At 37.2% G+C, this 20381-nt stretch overlaps 1 protein-coding gene and 1 pseudogene across 6 annotated transcripts in view; one reads left to right on the plus strand and one right to left on the minus strand.

Annotated features, from left to right (window-relative positions):
• Window positions 1-20381, plus strand: part of sytl5 (synaptotagmin-like 5) — a 356011-nt gene that overhangs the window by 32726 nt on the left and 302904 nt on the right. The window lies entirely within an intron of this gene.
• The window catches only part of LOC120524445, a 74958-nt pseudogene that overhangs the window by 361 nt on the left and 54216 nt on the right, over window positions 1-20381 (minus strand).

Raw genomic sequence — 20381 nt, forward strand, 5'->3', positions numbered from 1 at the left:
CTGCTCACTTTGCTCGCCAACCCCCGTGTTTGGTTTTCCAGATACACACTTTTAAGTTTTTTTTCTTTGAATTGTTGCTATTTCATTAGTTTCACTTTTATTTCAGAACTTATGTAAAAACAATATTTGGAATCTTTTGAGTCCCAATATGCTGAATCTTTTAAATGAGGTCAGTGAAACGTGTTTAATGACTTTGTACCATAATTCAGGATAAGGATAGGTTTCTCTGTTTGGAATTTCAGCACATGCATGTGAGGTAAACCACGTTTTTTGAAATTCTCTGACTTAAACTTCAAAGCCTTATAATATTTACATAGATCTGACATATCACCTATGTCCATATATTCAATCTCTATTCGCCTTTTCGTTATTTCTCCAAGTAATAATTTCTCTTTTTTTTGTGCTAATGCAATGTTTACTTTCTTTGTTTTGACACTATCGTTTTTTTCTGCTTTCATATTCTGTGTCTTGCTTTGCATGTGTTTCGTGCCTACGTTTTTTTTGTCTTTTGAATTCCAGTTTTCATTATCTCTAACCTGCTCAGCATGTGCTTGCCCCCCCTTGTTTTTTAACCTCTTTATGACGTTTTACTTTGTTTTCTACTCTGTCTTTTATTTCTAACCTCGCTTTGTCCTGCTTTTTTTCCAATGACACCTGGTCTGTGGTGATTATTTTCCCTTTTTCGAGTAATAATTTCGGTTTGCTTGCGCTACTGCAATCTTTACTTTTTTTTTTTTATACTTTCTAATTTTCCTGCTTTCATATTCTTTAAGTTTATCTGCATTTGTATCGCCCCAAGGGTTTTTTTTTTTTTTTGAGCCTTTTCGAATTCTACCGCTTTCATAATCTCTAACCTAAGAGGGACTAACCTGCTCTGCATGTGTATAGCGCCAACGTTTGCGATTGCCAACTTATTCCAGGCTGATAATTACTGTACTTTCCTTATTTTCTGAATTTGCACCTAGATTATTTATTTATTTATTTTTTTGCTCATTTTTCTCTCCAACGCTTTTGAGTCTGTTTTCTCTGCGCTACTTTCTTTTTCGCTTAGTTATCAACGTTTCATTTATAATGTATTGTCTTTATACGCTTTATATGCACTGAGAGCCCAGGATCTGTGTGTGCGCAAGGCATTGACACAACTTAGTGTTCTGCTGCCCGAGGTCTTATTTGATATTGGTTTTAAGTAGGGTGTGTCTTGCAAGAATCTCATGTTCTATGTCATCGCAAGATGGTCCTGGGTCAATCTCTTGGCATAAAGTGTCATGTTTAAGGTCCCCGCGAGATGCTCTGTGGCTAATCTCTTTTGTCTTGTGAGTCTTTTAAGTGTCTTCCGTGATCATAACATGAAGATCACGTCTCGTCTCCCGTCTTTCTCTCCCAGGATTTTTTTTATAATAGAGAGATATAATTATTAAATATACTGTAGATATATACTGTATATAGATATAGATATGTTGTCTTATCTCTTCACTACACAGTATATACACATTTAAAAACTTTTCTTAAAACATATTTTCATTTTATGATTATGAGTTAGTAAGTGTAATTGATTGGGAAAAATGGCAATAAAGTGTGCAGAACTTTAAGGGGCCTGAATATTTTCTAAATCCACTGTATATGTGTTGGATTTATGTAGTACCACATACAGAACGTGTCGATCTGAAAGTTTCTGAGTTCAACGTATTGTCATACATGAGTAAGAAAATGCAACTGAGCTTTCAGTGTGAATGTAGCTAAAGTGGGCTAGTGTTTCATGTGAAATTCCACATCTGGGGTTGGTTCATGATTTTTTTTTTCTCCATTTTGCTGGCGAGCGCTCTTGCCCTCCATGTTAATAAACTTGATTAAGCTGCTTGATAGTGAATGGACAGATGTTTTTCCATTAACATGGTTTTCTTCTATATCCCAAAGAAAGTACCCAATAAAAGTCAGGGTTAAGCCTTGTTAATGCCTTGTGACTTGAGTAGGATAGGATAGAGATGCAATTTGATTAATTCATTATCAGTTTTGCCTGTGGCAATGAAAGTAAATAATTTGGTAAGGCTCCTACTTTATTTACCTTACCTTTCTCTGTTGTGGGTGGGGATATACATACTGTATATCAATGACATTCTCTTCATGATGAGAGATCTGTGTCACTGGACTGTAGTCATTAATTCAAGAGGTCCCTTCCTGATGGAAGATAGCACAAAGATGATCATCATGGGCCTTAAGAACTTAAGGACTGTCTTTATCTGGTCCTGCTGTTTTTCCTGTTTGTAGCTTCCTCAATTGTCTCCCAACTTAGTCATCAGTTATGGACATAGAGATGGTCGGAGGTCACTGGACATTCCAGTTGACATTGGAAGTGTTGTTGACGTAGCAGGGACAGTGTGTGCAGACTGGTCATTGGAAGAAGGTGGCAGTGTAAGGGAATAATCTCTTAAAAATTGGATCAGGGTGTTGGCTTTGTTAACTTTGTCTATATCCCCTTCTAGCTCTTGAGCCCTGAATTACTTGAGCCCAGTAATTATGCCCAGTCATTTCCAGACTACCTTCGTATTATTCTTGGTCAGTTTGTTTTCTGTTTTAGCTTTGTAAGCTTCCTTTCCTTCATTCACCTTTTTTTTTTTTTTTTTAAAATAGCAGTTGCCCAGGGTCCTTCAGAGCCTTTTTTTCACTAGACCGAAGGCTCTCTTTTTCTCAATCAGGAGACCTTTAAGCTCCGTAGTAATCCAGGGTTTGCTGTTTGGAAAGTAACATACTGTCTTTCAGGCACAAGAGTTTATATAGATTGTGATGCAGTGACTGAATCACTTAGTATCTTCCGCATGCGGCTTGCACATCATTTCCCAGTCTGTCATTTGGAAGCAGTCTTTCTGAGCCATTTCAGCCTCCAGGATCATTTTCCTCACTATCCTTGTGGTAACAGGTTGATTTCAAATGAAGAGGCCTGTAGCTGAGAATAAGATAAATCAGGCTGTGGTCAGATCTGCCCAAAAGTACTAGTAGTTTACACTTAAAGTCATAACATTTGAATGCAGCTGATTTTGCGTGTTATTTCCTTGAGTGGAACAAGTGCTGTGCTTTTCTCAGCTAGGCTATTTAACCTTTTTGCTGTGTCCTCAACAACTTTACAGGGAAAATTTTTATTATAGTTGTAATGTGTACAGCATGGTCGGGCAGGAGAGACAGGTTCTCTTTGACAGGTGGAAGTTGGTGAAACAGTATACAGAAAAAAAGAACAGGGAAGAGCAGACTAATGAGACACTGATGGGAAAAACCCGGAGGAACTACCATAGCAAAGGCAAGATGTGCATTGGATTGTAATCTATGAGCAGGCAGTATGTGCAGACAGGCTGGCTGGAATGTCCTAGGGCAGAACAACACGGCAATGAAGACAGTGACCTCCAAGGCCAGTGTGCTGTATATGGTTTGTTTGTTACTTTGTGTTTCTGTTGTGTTAATAAAATTTCAATGAACTTTATTCAGTTTATCTAGTATTTTCTTCCTCTGGATGTTTGCAACCAGTGTCATGAGTAATGTAGTATGTGTGAGTGCGTGTATCTGATTCATTACATGCACCAGCATTTCAGTATAAACTGTACTTAAATCATACTTTTTTTCTAAAAGACACCTTATTCATCGCCAAGTAACATATTGCAGCAGCTCTTCCATTTTCTCAAAGAAAGCCACAGTTCATTCTTCATTATATAGTTCCAATTTTGTATAATTTTAAGCACAATTCTACTTCTAACTTCCTGTTCCTGCATTTATTTTTAAAGAAGAATGAAGGTTAGCAAACACTAGCAACTCTGAAACAATAGCTTTCTGCTGATCAATAATATTAATAATACTAAAATGAAATATTAGAATATATATATTCTATTATTAATAATGATAAAATGTGTCTTTGTTCTTCATTGCATATTATTATACCTTAATCTGACAATTTCTAAAACTGTTCTTTCATCTCAACTGTTGTACTGCCACATCCACATTATGTCAGAAAATAAAAGAACGTTCACTCCATTATCATCTGTTTTGTGCCAAGTAGCAAAATCAGCTTCCTGATGTTCTGAACAAAAATTTCTCCCAATTGTCAAATTTCTACTGGTCTATTGTTTCTACTAGTCTTCCATGCATCACTAATTAACAAGAGGAAGTGGAGAGTAGCCAAAGCATTGGATGTGGCAGAGTCCCGGCTGATGTAGATGGAGTTAGTAGGGAAGGTGGCTACACGTTGAGCCAGTCTGAACTACTTCTCCAAGAGGACTATTGAGAAAGCTCAGAGTAAGAAGAGATGTGAACTGATCCAGGTTGAGGTACCAGCATATTTGGAGGAAGAACGTGCTATTAGGATGGTGAGTCTGAGACAGCAGGGAGTCTGGATGAGATTGGAATATGCAGTACAGTGCAAAGTTACACAGGAAAATATCCTTTGGGCAGATTACCAACGTATACACTTTCTGATAATAGCTGCATATGATGGTCTACCAAGTCCAGCAAATCTCTGTTTATTCTCAGCAGCTGCCCAAAGACCCTTCCTGAAGGCTGCTACTGCTGGAGGCATGATCAGTTTTTCAAAGACATTGCTGAGATAGTAGCCTTAGCCATTTCCACTAGCAAGCACCACCACCTGAAGAAGGTCATCTGGTTTGTCAAGGTTGGAGAAAAGCTCACCCCATGGCCAAAACCAGCAGCAGGCATCTCTGCTTCAGCTGCAGAGTGGCAGTTGAGAGCAGATTTGGGCAAGAAGCTATGGTTTCCTGAACACATTGCAAAATCAACTCTCTGCCTATGCAAGGTCATCATCTCATACTCCACCAAAAAGGTGATCATGTTAGAACGAACTCACAGTACCCAGGAAAGAGCACATGGGCACTTGAGAGAAAGCTCACCAAATACCAGGAGCTGGCAGAGCAGTGTGTGAGATGGGGCTGAAACACTTGCTGTGACACAATAGAGGTGGGCTGTCTAGGTTTCGCAAACCATTCTCTTTGTAAAGTTATGACTCAGTTGGGTGTGGGTAGGGCTTGCAAAGAAGGCCATCAGGATAGTGACTGATGCCACAGAAAGAGCCACGAGATGACTCTGGCTGAAGAGTGAGGCCCTGTATTCGACTGCTACTATGATACTAGAGTTGGGTTCCCTGGATGAATGTATCTGATGTTGAAAGACATGAAACACTTGAGAACTCCAGGTTATATCACTGAAGATGTGTCCCAATGCTTCCATGAGATGCATTGAGTAAATAATCTGTCACTCAGGGATACTTTTTGAGAGGGTGAAAAATTCAAATCCTTTTTGGGAAAAGATATTTTCTTCTCTATCAGATAGTATAGGATTTATGGTCAGCAGAGTTTGTAATTATTTCAGGTGGTTTTAGACTATCTAGTGATAAACGGACCATTATTTCCTGAACCGCGTTGTTATTGTGCTGATTAATTGTGCTCATTTGGAAGAATACTAATGCACAATCCAAAATTCCAAAGAAAAATGATAACATATTATCTAAAACTAAAAAAAACACAATTTTTTTGCATGGAAAAGTGCAGTTTCTTTAAAATTGGAATTCACTAATTTTATTCTAATAATAAGTCTTCTGGAATCCTGACTGTGTCTCAGCTAAACTCCTATTGTGAGAGTCTTTTTATTTACATTTATGTTTGTTTGCTTAGCAGATGCTTTTATCCAAAGCATTTTACAAAATTGGTGAAAATGACAAAGTAAACATTCTAGGTGTCTGATTGGGAACAGGTTCAGGCTCAGAACAAAATAGCTAATATCAGTTGGACAGAATTTCAACAAATGAGACTTTTTGAATGCTTCTTAAATGCAATGAAGAACAACACAATGTTGGCAACACCATGCCTTTCATCAGCAGACCTAAGTAGTTGAGAAGGAGCATATGTGACGCGTGAATATAAAAGCACCACGAATGCATCTGTATGTCACAATTTTGCTTCATCACATCAAGCCATTCTTCAAACATCGAAGCGTGCACATCGATCCCATAGGATCCGCATAGACTCGGCTTTCTGTCACATGTAGATAGTAAACAAAGACTAAGATGTTACATTCCAACTTTTATCACACTGTGCCCCCCTACTTTTTACTGGTACTGCAACTCGTGTACGCGTCACGTTCATTTCTGAGGACCTGCTCAGAGGACGCATCAAATGAACGCTGAGAACTCGTGGCAGCCATGATGCGTACGCGTTCTGAGCATGAAGTATAAGCGAGCCTTAAGGCCAGGTTTATACTTCATGTGACGCGATGCATGCTCCAGTGGACGCTCCTGCTACGCAAGCATTTTACTGTTTATACTTGTGTGTTGTCTTTATGTAAATCTAGAAGAATCCACCAGGTGTCAGTGCGAGATATTATCACGGTGAGAACAGGTTTGCCTTCACTGTGTTGCGACTTGCCTGAAACACCCATTAAATTCCAATGACACCTTACCGCAATATCCCTGAAAGGGATGTTTAATGATTACATCCACAAATCCAGGGATGTGTCCATTCCAGCAAGCATTGGGCACGAGGCAGAAACAATCCCTAAACGGGGCATCAGCTTATTGCAAGGTGAATACAAACACTCGCATACACTAGCGTCATTTTAGTGTCACCAAATCTGCATATACTGTATTTGCAACAAAACCGTAGCACACCGTGGAAACCCAGCAGGAAAACATGTAAATTCCAAGCAGGGAATACCAGCAATGTGACGCCCTGTGGATACAGCATTGCTACTGCCGCCACCGTGTCACCCCTCCATGTGTGTAATCATTAACATTATTCATTATTTAAATGAAATTAACAATTTATCTGTAAAATTTAACATACATACTTTAATGCATTTCATCATGAAAGTGATATCAGGTATAAATCTAAGGATTCTAGATGTGCAGAGAGTTGGAATATCATACATTTAATGTGTTCTGTGTGGTGATCTATTGCTGTTTGCTGCTGTTGACATGTCAGGAGGAAGCCCCAGAAACAAAAAAAAGGCACAAAAGATGGTATGTGAGACTTTTAAAATGTATTGTGTCATTACGATCAGGAATAGGCAACTCTTAAATATAAAAGCACCACGAATGCATCTGTATTTTGCTTCACCACATCGAACCATTCATCAAACATTGAAGATCCTGTAGGATCTGCATAGTGGCCTTCTGTCACATGTAGATAGTAAACAGAGACTCTGTTAAATGAGGGGTTGTTGATTTGCACATGCAAAGCTTCCCTCACCCCTCTTTCAAACCAGTTGTCTTTTCCATCCAATATCTGGACTTTAATGTCCTCAGATGAGTGTCCTTTGTCCTTCAAATGGAGGTACACAGCTGATTCTGGCCCAAATTGTGTTACTCCTTCTGTGCTGGGCCATCCTCCTGTGTAGCGGCTGTTTGGTCTCTCCAATGTACAGTTCAGGGCACTCTCCACTGCATTGAACGGCATATATTACATTGCTCTTCTTCTGTTTCAGTATCTGGTCTTTGGGGTGGACGAGTCTCTGCCTCATTGTGTTAGTGGGTTGGAAGTGGACAGGTATATGATGTTTTCCAAAAATCCTTTTTAACTTTTCAGACACACCAGCCATGTATGGAATAACCAGGTTCTTCTGTTGGTCCTGGGACTCCGACTGTACCGTTGTCCTTTTTCTGGAAAAAGATACTGCCTTGTTAAACGCCCACTTGGGATATCCACAGGTCTTAAGGGCTGTCTCCAGATGCCTGTTTTCCTTCTTCTTAGCTTCTGTGGAAGTGGGGATGTTCTCTGCTCTGTGGTGTAGAGTCCTGATAACTCCTAGTTTGTGTTGTAGTGGGTGATGCGAATCAAACAAAAGATACTGGTCAGTGTGGGAGGGTTTTCTCTAGATTTCTATTTCTAGCTTTCCCTCAGTCCCAATGATGACTGCACAATCCAGGAAAGCCAGCCGGTTATCCTTGGAGTCTTCCCTGGTGAATTGTATGTTGGTGTCCACTGAGTTAATGTGGTCTGTAAAGGCCTGTACCTCCCGGATCTTGATCTTTACCCAGGTGTCATCAACATATCTGAACCAGTGGGTTGGTGTCATCCCTGGGAAAGAGTTGAGTGCTTTTTCCTCCATTTCTTCCACGTACAAGTTGGCTACAATGGGTGACACTGGGGAACCCATGGCACAGCCATGTTTCTGTAAAAGTAACCTCTGTACAAGAAGTAAGTGGTGTTCAAACACAGATCCAAGAGCAAGGAGGTTTGATCTGGGTTATGGTTGCTCCTGGTGGTGAGGGTGCCGTCTTCTTCCAGTCTCCTCCTTACAGCTATTAATGCAGCAGTGGTGTGGATGCTGGTGAAGAGAGATGTGACGTCAACGGATATCATGGTTTCATCTGTATCCAGTTTCAGCTCCCAGACCTTGGAAGCAAACTCCTCTGAATTGTGGATGTGGTCGTCCGTGTGTCCAACTAAAGGTGCTTGGATTGTGGCTAGGTATTTGGCAATGTTGTAAGTGACAGAGTTAATGCTGCTGACAATGGGTCTGAGGGGGGCTCCTTCCTTGTGCATCTTGGGAAGGCCATAAAGGCAAGTGGTGGCCTCTTCAGGATACAAACGGTGATAAGGTTCCCTGTCAATGGCATTTTCCTTTTCTAGGTGTTTCAGGCAGGCTATCACTTTCTTTTTGTAGATGTTGGTGGGGTCCCTTTTCAGTTTTTCATATATGTGTTTATCCTTCAAAAGTGAGATTACTTTTTCATTGTAATCTGCAATCTCACATCACCCACTACAACACAAACTAGGAGTTATCAGGACTCTACACCAGAAGCTAAGAAGGAAAACCGGTATTTGAAGACAGCCCTTAAGACCTATTGATATCCCAAGTGGGACATTAACAAGGCAGTATGTTGATCCAGAAAAAGGATGACTGTACAGTCGGAGTCTCAGGATCAATGGAAGAACCTGGTTATTCCATACATGGCTGGTGTGTCTGAAAAGTTAAAAAGGATTTTTGGAAAACACCACATATCTGTCCACTTCAAACCCACTAACATACTGTTACAGAGACTCATTCACCCCAAAGACCAGATACTGAAACAGAAGAAGAGCAATGTAATATATGCCATTCAATGCAGTGAATAGTGTCCTGAACTGTACATTGGAGAGACCAAACAACTGCTACACAGGAGGATGGCCCAGCATAGGAGGAGTAACACCTCGGGCCGGAATCAGCTGTGTACCTCCATTTGAAGGACAAAGTACACTCATTTGAGGATATTAATGTCCAGATATTGGATAGAGAATACAAATGGTTTGAGATGGGGGTCAGGGAAACTTTGCATGTGCAAATCAACAACCCATCACTCAACAGAGGTGGAGGCCTTAAGCATAACCTGTCTTCAATTTATCATGCTGCCCTTTCATCCATACCCAGGAAAATCAGGCCCAATTCACACCTCCACCAGGTGGACCACTCTTAACAACCCACTCTATGGGGGTAGGAGGGGCTGTTAAAAAGGTGTGACGGTTACATCTACCCACACCTCCCCCTTACTTTTTTTTACTCAACAAGCCTAATCAGGGCAGATGCTAAGTGAAACTAAGCTGGAGGATAAAACTGTGGTCTCTAACAGCATTCCTCAGACTGACGAAGCTACTTGAATGAGCAGTGAAACGTATCTGTCTAACAAGAAAGAAGTCCAGTTGCCATGACTCAACTACCAGATAATATCATTTGGATAACTGAGAATCTTCACAGACAAGCCCCAAGACTTCATAAGTGTCTTGATAAATATAGATGTTGACCCACCTGAATACTCTGCAAGCTAGCATCAATGATTTGAACTTAACATGGACCGCTACAGGTAGCCAATGCAGTTTTCTGAAAAGTGGTGTGACTTGTGCTCGCCTTGGCTAGTTGAACATCAGACATGCTGCTGCATTTTGAATCATCTGCTGTGGCTTGGTGACACATACTGGTATGTTTGTCAGCAGAGAGTTGCAGCAGTCCATATGTGACAAGACCAAAGCCTAATTAGTTAATTTACTTTCTGTTTTGGGTGAGAATGAGTGTTTTAGTGTGAAGTATGACTAGAATTTTTAAATGTTTCCAATAATATATGGATATGATGTTATTTCTAAATGCACATTTAAATTTCTTAATTTTGTTTCTCTGGCACTTTTGTTTAATTTCATATTATAACTTTTAATTTTTGAGCATATTTTTTGAACAAATAAAATATAAAAAAACTACAAAAATCTTGGTCTGGGCAGCATCATATCTATCCACTCCAACACTCCAATCTACATTGGAATGCATTAAGCACAGATGTCAAATGAGGACAGGAAATGCAGCTAAATCCATAGTTCTACGTATGTTACAAAAGGCAGGGGTGAAGACACCATTAAGTAAAGAATAAAGGTTCAAACCTATTCGGCCTGCCAAACTTAAAGGTCAATATATTATTATTTAGTAGAAACTGTTTCCCAGATGTCATAGAAAATGCAGTACACTAAATGACTACAGCATGCTACAGTTACAGTAGCAAATTTGGTAAATGATGCATCTGTTATCTAAGCCTAATAAATCCAATTCAAGGTTTCAGGTGGCAAGAGTCTACTATAATTTAGGTTATTTAGTAATAGGTTTTTTTTACATTATTGCTAACAATGTGTAAATAGGTTGAATTAAGCAATAATGAGAACCAGAAATAATGTTTGTATTATGTTTCCTATATTTCAGAAAACAACACTGTAATACTGGCAAAACTCCTTTCCATATTGTAGACATTATACATTATTTATCAAATAAAATTTATTTTGTATGTTGTAGCACTCAGGTATACAGTATATCACAGATAGATCAGGCTTTGCTCCAACACAGTGCAGAGCAGTTTACTCATAAAAGTTGATCTTTCATCATGTCATTGCAGAGTGGTGGATTTAATAAATTGATCATCAAGTCCCTTAAAAAAATCATTAAATATACACCAATTACCAGTGTCTTCTGCAAGAAAGAAAGATGACTCCAGGATGCTGAGTGTATTACACTTTTCCACTCCTGTCCAAGATATGTGTTTTTTTCCGCATTTTAAGTTTTTCTTTTTATTTGCCAGCTTCATTTATTGTTTTTACTTTGACAATCTATCACTAAGGCCAGCATCTTAGAATTATCTTTTTCCATTTGCAGTGGAAAGTGATATTTATCATGTATTTCAAAGAAGAAATCAGCTAGGGACCAATAAGGCATTTGTTTCTCACACCACACATTCTGATGTCTTTCTACTCTTATGTGGTTGTGTGTCTGGGCCTTCCCATTCCCCTTCTATTTCTATTCTGTTTATATCCAATTTGCCCTCTTCTCTCAAGACAGTAATAGACACCATTGTATTAAAATCTTCAGTTTCTTGGCAATCTGTCACATAAAATAACCATTATTCTGCAAAAAAATCAATAGACTGACTTGTTTCTTGAATGAGCTTTCATGTTGTTCTTGTTTGCACCCAGAACTAACTTTAGGAGTATCTTGCAACACCAGTGAACAAAATAACAGGTTTCAGTGGTGCTAATTCAATTAGAAAGTGTTTAATACTTATCAAGTCACATGTAAATATGACTAATTAAGGATAAGCTAAGTGAGTTGACCATTAGGACACTGAAGGAATTGCTGATGAAAATGGGGCTTTGCTTCCATATGTGAATGCCATATATGAATAATAAATTAAAAATCAGTCATTTCAAACAGTAATATCCATTATACACACTAGTAATGTTGACTGTATTTTAAAATCGTTTTCATAGTATCTTGACAAAAAAGGTATGAATTTCTATTTACAACATGAACATTTCTGGATGACCCAAACCTTTGACCTGTAATATACATTATACCAGTGGAAGTAAATGGTTTGTTGGAGTTAAGTTCCTATCATGTTTTGAAGGAATAAAAAATATAATTGAGCCAAATTTTTGTCACTCCAGAATACTATATCTCTTGCTAATAGAGTATGCACAAGTCAGAGGGTTAAGACATTGTTTCACTTATTTATAATTCCTGTAAAAATTGCTGAAGGATTACGTGTATAATCTGATTTACATGTGAAAACATTAATTAACTTTTCATATACAGTATTGTATTTGAAAAGCTAATGGCTGGATTTTAAAATTCTACACACTGTAATTGAATTTTCAAATTTCTTAACTTAAAGATTTTAATCAAGACAGAAGGGGGGTGTAGAAATGTGCAATATGTATGTGTGTATGTGCTGTGTAGTACATTTTACACATGGCTTAGTCATCATACTGTCCTCTGCTATAAATTCTGAATATATCCAGGTGGGCTACTAATCATTATTTTGTGAACATCTTAAGCAACAGAGGGAAAACTAATGGACTTCTTTACTGATGTGGTTGATTCTTTCTTGCTGTCTTGCTTCAGTGGTTATGATATAGAAATAGACCTATCAAATTAATATGCTTTTACATAGATAAAATAGAAAAGAAAACAGTGAGATTATATTTTTAAAAAATTACTTTGTGATAAATAGATTACATTAATGTAATTATTTTCAAAAAAGTTGTTTTAAACAACACAGGTGGACATAAGCTGAGAGAAGACAACTTAAAACTTTTCTAAGGCATAATCAGAATAGGTGTTTCTAGGTAGTAATTCGAACTAAGACATTTCCTTGTAACACATCTGTAAATGTAGAATTACTGTAATACCCTTTTGCTTTCCATTTAGTACTGGCAGATATAAAGGACATACTGTACATATGGTAGTTTCCTCACATGCTAGCAAAAGTGTTAGGCTAGAAAAGCATATCTCCACTTTTGTCAGCTGCAGAACAATTCTCCTAGGGTAGCTCTGTTTGATAATGAGAAGGCGCTGTGAATGAAGCTGTCAATCTCAATTTAGGAATTCCCCCAAACAATTTACTCTTCCAGGTTGTTTTGTCTTGGTAGAGTAATAGATTACTCTACTTTCCAATTTTGTATTATGAATATGTAGCTTTTGTCAGAATGCCTCAAATCTCACAGGCTTACCACTGTTTATAAGGTATTGTCCCATATAACTTCTCCCCACCGTCTCTTCTACATTTTTAACCTCAGGCAATTAGGTGTAGTAAAAAACAAGCAGGAGTTTTAAGTTACAATATAAATAATGTATTATTGATAATATTCATAAATAATAACAATATGCAAAGTACATTTGAATATCGGCAACCATACAACCTAACAAATGCTGATATGTAGTTTCAGGCGGCACACAGACTTGTTAGTTACTTAAAATGTCTCTAAGTCCTCGTTTTTAGTCAGCTTTCTTCACAACAGGCTGCATGCTTGTCTCAATATGGCTGCTGAGCTGTGCTCTTCATTGTGTTGTCCTTTTCAGTTCATGGTGTGAGATGTTCCTTTATCAGTTGGTAAGAGAGAGAGAGGGGTAAAGCAAGCAAATTTATAGATTGTAAAAACCGTTAAACCCATTTGGTTGACTTTAACTCCTTATTTAATCCTCCTTCTACCATGCACATTTATTTCTTGTACTCTATTTGAATCCTATATGATGTAGTGCTTGATTGATTTTAGCTTTCCAAGAGAAACGACACTACTAAGTTGTCGCAAGGTAGAATAATGTTTAGCATCTTTATGACGGAGCATGTTTAAGTACAGGTGCTTTGAATCATGTTAGGGGCCAATTGATCTGGCATCCAAAAGTACTTGTTCTCCTTTTATTTGAAGCCGCCACTCACACTCTCATGGTAGATCATGGGGAGTGCTTCAAATGTAGGCGAAGGCTCAGTCTGTGTGTTGAGTGTACATGTTCTGTTTGTGGTTTCATAGGTTTTCTCAGGTACTCTAGTTTCTTTCTACATCCCCAAAATATGCACATCTGGTTGAATGGTATCTCTGCATTAGCCTAATATTATTGAGAGTTGATGTGCATAAGGGGTCTTCGTAATGATCTACCATCCCCTTTATTAACAATGGTCTAATCATAATGCTTCTAAAAAGAATGATGCATATTTAGACATAATTATATCATAAAATCTTTTTTTTTGTAGCCTATTTTTATTAGAAGTTAAAATTCAACTTTTGAAAAAAAAATTACAAAGTATTGTAATGATCTGACTTATGTAGCTTATTATTACTATTTGTGGATGGCACACATCACTACATTGTTTTTACCTATAATTATTTAAAAACTTGCTATTGTCAATAGTGTATTGTGTAAATGTGTTTTTTTCAGGATCTGTACTTCATAGAGTGTTATTTCTGTTTCTGTTATTTTTGCAGAGGCAGCTATACAGTAGAGTTGCAGACCTCACAGATACTGTGAGCACCACTGCCTGTCAGTTCATTTTCTGCTTATTAGATGTGATAGATATTCGTCTCATGGGAGAACTGCTTCGTTTTGGCCTCTCTGCATGCATATCCCTATTGTATTTCATTCTCCTAAGCATCAGAAATCATTTAATGGATTTGGAAGTTGATATGGTGCTCTTGTCAGCTTCATTATACAAGTGAAAAAGAAAGAAAAAAAGAGAGTGCAGTGGGGAATACCTAAGATAAGCATTTTTAACTTCAAATTCTGCAAAATTTTTTTGTGATCATAAAAAAATTGTGTAATATACTAAGTTTAATATACACCACTATACATGGTGTAATATACTAAGCTATCAACATTTCAATAAATGATCATTAGAGGTGCATATAAGCTGAAAACATCTTATTGGCTAGGAAAACATGTAGTTGACTTCTAGTCAGTTGGTTTTTCTTTGCACTAAATGTTGCTGTGGTAGTCTTTTATCACCAAAAGCCTGAATTAGATTATGTGGGTTTGAAATTGAGCTGATGGCCCTTCCCAAGATTTCCTTCATTTTTACTTTCCAGAAGTTTTTTTGGGAGGTTCAAGGCTTGGGGCTTTCAAAAAAACAGGGCATGTTCAAGCCCATTGAGGCTTTTGTGATTCTGGGCTGTACGTGAAATAAGTCGTTTTTTAAAATTAGGATAAGAAAACACAATAGAAAAAAAAGAGCCCAAATATTGGTAACCTATATTTGCACCAAATGTGAATATTAGGCAAGTAAAGAAGGGCACAACACAACACTGTACACTAGTGCTACCTTATAGCATATGACCAGGATCATACTGAAAGGTACTGTAAATACAAATGTATTGTTTAAAGTTTCTTTTTTTATTATCATACCATACTATTTTCTAAACCTACTTAATCCTGAACAGAGTCGCAGGGGGCTGAAGCCTGTCATAACAAGTGTATGGTGCAAGACAGAAACAATTCCCTGATCTGGGTACCAGTCCTTAGCAGGTTTTTATATTACATTAGACATAAATTGCATTCCATCATTGTGTTTTGATTAGTGTTTATTTTAATTTTTTTTGGCTTTCTTCATCATTATAAATTGAGACTCATCCGCCAAGCATGCTTGTAAACAGTGGTCGATTTTAAGTTCTCAGCAGCATCAGGTAATTAAGAATCTGCTTTATACAGTATTTGACCTTATTCTTTTGGTTTTCTCCTAAGAGAAGCGCATTATTGGGAGTTGGTTATGCATCTATTTAGCTGTTGCTGTCTTTTCCTTTCACAAGATACATTTTCCAGCGGAGTAAAATAAGTGTTCACTTGTAGTACTTGTCAGTATAGAAGAGAAATACTTCATCACAGCTGCTTCAAGAAATAGAATACATTTTGCTAGTGTAACTCACATTTGCACTGGAGTATCCCTGGCATTTCATTACAAAGGTCAAAGAATGTGAGGCACGTTCATGTAATACAACATGATTTACACAGTGGAGCCCAAACTGCATGTTGTGGTTTAAAGGTAAAAAGAATCAATATAAAGTACTGTTTCAATCTCTGTTCATTGCCGTGGCATTTATAAGATGCAAAAATAGAATAGGTGAAAATTAAAATAAACTGAACAGGCTAAGCATTGGTCTAAAAATTGTAATAGTGTCAATCTAATTAATATGCAGTTCTGTGCTGGTGAATTTGTCAAGAAGAACATGGCTGCTTTACTACATCTTCATGATCCACGCTTTAGAAAACTAGACACTGTTAAAAATTCATCCTAGGGTTGTTATGACCTCTCATTAGTCCAGCAGTAGACTATACAAAGTTCTGAAACCTCTGAGGGAATGCTTTCCATAATAGTGTAAGCCAGTTCTTCCTAAGTGCTCAAAGGAGACCAGCTTTTTGTTATTTTGTCCAAAGCATACGTTTTAATTGTGTTCTTCAGTGTTAGTGTTTCAATCACACTTGCGTCAAGCAATTTGCTGCTTTAAAATGTCTTGTTTTGTGCCTTTAATTAACAGCTCCCATTTCTCTGTTGTTGAAAAGAATCTTAGGCAGAGCATAACAAACTTTGCTCTGAAATTAGTTCTATGATTAGATGATAAATTACAATGTAATACTAATAGGATACTAAGCTGACTGTTAACAGTCAACAAAAGCTACAGATGTCTAGGGGAAAGAAGACTAATATTCAGAAGTTATTCAGGTTGTGCCTAAAAATCAAAATTACTCTACGATCAAAAGTTAAAGTTATCCAGTTATGAAGTAGTTTGTTTTGCTGGGTGTGAAACTGGGCTTTAACTGCAGATTCTTTCAGTTTTCAATACACCAGAACTGCATTATTTTTAGGTTTAGGTAGACTTTACTATCTCATAGGAAAATTTCTTTGCAGCGGTAAAGTACAAAAACAAAAGACATTGTTACAGAGATCCAATAGATACAACAAAGACACCATATTTAACAACCAATGTTATTGCATAAACACACACTCAATATCAATACAAAGAAGAATAATTAGTTTCAACTTTATACAAAATAATAATGCAGAACTTAACATTGAGCATCATCCCTACAAGTTATAGAATTTAGAATGCTTATATCTTTAGGAATAAAAGAATTCTTAAACCTAATGCTCTTTACCTTTGGAAGCCGGAACCTGCACCGAGATGACAACAGTTGGAATTTAGAGAAAAGAGGATGGCTACTGTCTGACAGAATTGAGTTGGCTCTCTTTCTAACCTGTTTGTAATACATTTCATTGCTAGAGGTCTGCTGTGAACCAATAGTTTTACTGCAGAGTTTTATAATGTTGTTAAGGTGATTTATATTCTTGTTGCTGAGGTGTCCAAACCAACAGATAAAAGCAAATGTGACAATGGATTCAATAAAGGACATACAAAAAAGTGTCATTATGGTTTTGTCCATAGGCAGTACCCTTGCGGAGTACCCACAGATGTACTTAGCCCATCAGAAGTCAAGCAAAATGACATCTTTTTTTGGCTGACTAAAAAAAGTATAGTATGCAAGCTTTCGAGACAACTCAGGCTCATCTTGTCTGAAGAAGCTTGCATATTGTAATCTTTTTAGTTAGCCAATAAAAGGTGTAATTTTGCTTGACTTCTCACTACATCCATAATGGCTAACATGGCACAATACCCTAGTGCTATTTAGCCTATCAGAGAAACAGCAATTAAACTCACTCTTTGTGTTCTGTTTGTTGAAAAGTCCAGAATCCACTCCACCAAGTTAGGGTCCAAACAGAAATGATTAATCAGTTTTTTACAGTAAAGTGAGGGGCTGGATTGTGTTAAAAGCTGGCAAAAATCTATAAACAGCAATCTTGCAAGGTTTTTTTTGATCCTTCCAAGTGCTCATACAATAAATTCAAAAGTGTTGCTGCGGCGTCCTCCACACCCCTCTTTGCTCTGTATGCAAATTGTAAAGGCCCAGAAGAGCCTCAGTTTTGTTAAGTAGTTGTTTCTCAATTAACTTCACAAAGGATTTCATGGTAATGAGAAGTTAATGCCACTGGTCTAAAGTCACTTAATGCTTTGGGTATGCAATTTTTGCCAATGGAATAACAGTTGGCTGTTTCCATAGGCTGGGCACTTGCTGTAATTCCAGGAACATTTCAAATATGGAATGGAATATTGGAGAGAGCTCCTTTGCACAGCAGTGAAGCCGACAGCCACTTATTCTATCTGGACTGAGTGTTTTTTTGATTTTTGTTTGTTTAATGACGTTTCTGACATCATTCTAGTCAAAGAAGGGCTGACTCCTGGCTTCAGTCCTCAGTTTGTTCTTTTGCTGTCTTACTTCTGAAGCAAAATCCTGTGTTTTAAATCTTGAATAGAACTCATTCAAGTTTTGCTCCAACTGATGAATCAGTTTTGACCCCTACCAGCTCAACTCGATTATTGGTTTTTGTATGAATGCCAGCCATCATCTTCACGCCATTACATAATGAGCCCACGTTATCAGTCCACAGTTTTTTCTCTATCCTGTTCTTGTACTTCATGTTTGCCTGCTTTATTTCATGTTTCACCTCCTTCTGTAATCCCATCTGTTCTGTTAATGTTGCATGTTGAAATGCTATATTTGTTCAGTTTATCAATTGTTTTAGATCTCTAGTAATCCACAGCTTGTTGTTAAAGTATATTTTGACTGATTTCTTGCAGAATTGTATGTAACATCTTACAGTGTCCATTAGTTCATTAATGTCAGACCAGGATTTTTCAAACACTGACCAGTCAGTGCCCTCAAAACTGCCATGCAGGCACTCAACAGAGTCCTTGTCCCAGACTTCAGTTTGTTTGCTTTCCAGTATTTTTCTCTTGAGGACATGTTTATAGATTGAAATAAGCTGGACACAGTAATGATCTGATGAATCCAGCAGCAGTTTTGCACTCAATTCATAAGCACCTTCGTTGTTTTCATAGCACTGATCAAACACTCAGTTGTGATGAGTTGGGCTAGAGACATATTTGTAAAAGTTGCGAAGTTTGTCTACCTCTGTAGAATTATAATGGTAGACTCTCTAGCCCACAATTTTGGAAAACTAAGCATGGCAAATACATCCAGCCTGCTTCCTCACAGATACCTCAATTTAAGGTATAACACATATTTTTTAGTCATCTAGATTTGGTGCAGTTACTTTATTAGTATTACCAATTGAAAGAAAGGCATCTGAGTTTTTTGACGTATGATGACATAGGATAGTTTCATTTCATTGTTTCAGGGCAGTGAAATAAAATAACATGGGGCTGAACTCTGAAGAGTTGTAGTCTAGGAGATGATGAGTGGATGTAAGCCTGGGAGACAGAAAAGCTGTGGTTTGCAGGAATGCTCTAATTTTAGATCCAACAAATAACTGCTGCACTGTTGGGGCTTATCAACCGTGGCGGTCACATGCAATTGAAACGTTCGACTTTTCTTTTCTCTATAGTCAATAAATGATTGTGCAATATACAAGGCCTAGCACAGTGAATTAACTACAAATCTGTAGATGACAAGAAAGTGGAATATATTACTGCAAAATTATTTCTATTATACAGTAATACATGGCACTCTATTCCATTTTACTGTTAGTACATATAGCACAAGTTTACTTTAAAGTGTTCCAGGAAAACAAAATTACATTTTCTTATTGAAATGGCATACCAGTTGTTACTTATGAAAAACCAATATTACCCATCTAATAAAACAAAGATTTTCCTTACTGTACTATAGTATATTACTTCCATGTTTATATTAAAATTAATGCATCTTTTTTAATAAAATGATGCTTTCCAAAATGTTTTCATTTAGTTTAACATGGTTTGGAAAATGGCATATTTTCATTGGTATTAGATTTTCTTAAACCCTTACATCTAAACAAATGTACCAGTCATATTTCCTAAAATCTTTTATGGCCTGTGGGGGAGTAATGGATGAAGGGCTGAGTAGAAGTGTCTACCATTTTGAGACTATCTTGGATACTCTCCACACTTATATTGTAGTTGAATAACATGATGATATGACTCTGTTTGATTACACTGTTTGATTGTCCTTTTATATTGTTTATGTTGCATCCACATTATAAGCATTTTTGGGTATTTGTAATCAAATTAAAAGATGCACCAGAAATGCCCATTGCTTATGATTCTTTAGTTTTCAAGCTTTGCTTAAATGTGATCTTTTTATTTGTTTATTTAATTGTAATAATATGATTATAGCTAACCCAATTATTGTGTTTTTTTCACTTATTTTTATTAATGACTGTGTGGCTTTCTTACACTAATAAGACTTTTTATTGAGCTAAATTAGTTTAACCTGTCCTGAATGTGTTCTAAATGCATTTGCTATAGGCTCGTGTATCACAGTAGTTTAGTGTTGGAAGGTATTATATTGGTCGAAAACTTTGCAAAATCAAGACTATCACATTAACATACATGAACATGTATAACAGGATAAAGCCTTTCAGATATGTTCATTTTGTTACAGCTGTATTTCATGGCGCTACACTCAAATTCATGCCCAGTCTAAGTGTAAAGTGGTTAAAATAAGTAAATTCAATTTTACTGGTAAACATCTCCTCAAGTTCAGCAAACAGTTAATGCTGTGTGCAT

Source organism: Polypterus senegalus, chromosome 2 (assembly GCF_016835505.1).
Source record: "Polypterus senegalus isolate Bchr_013 chromosome 2, ASM1683550v1, whole genome shotgun sequence".
NCBI lineage: Eukaryota > Metazoa > Chordata > Cladistia > Polypteriformes > Polypteridae > Polypterus > Polypterus senegalus.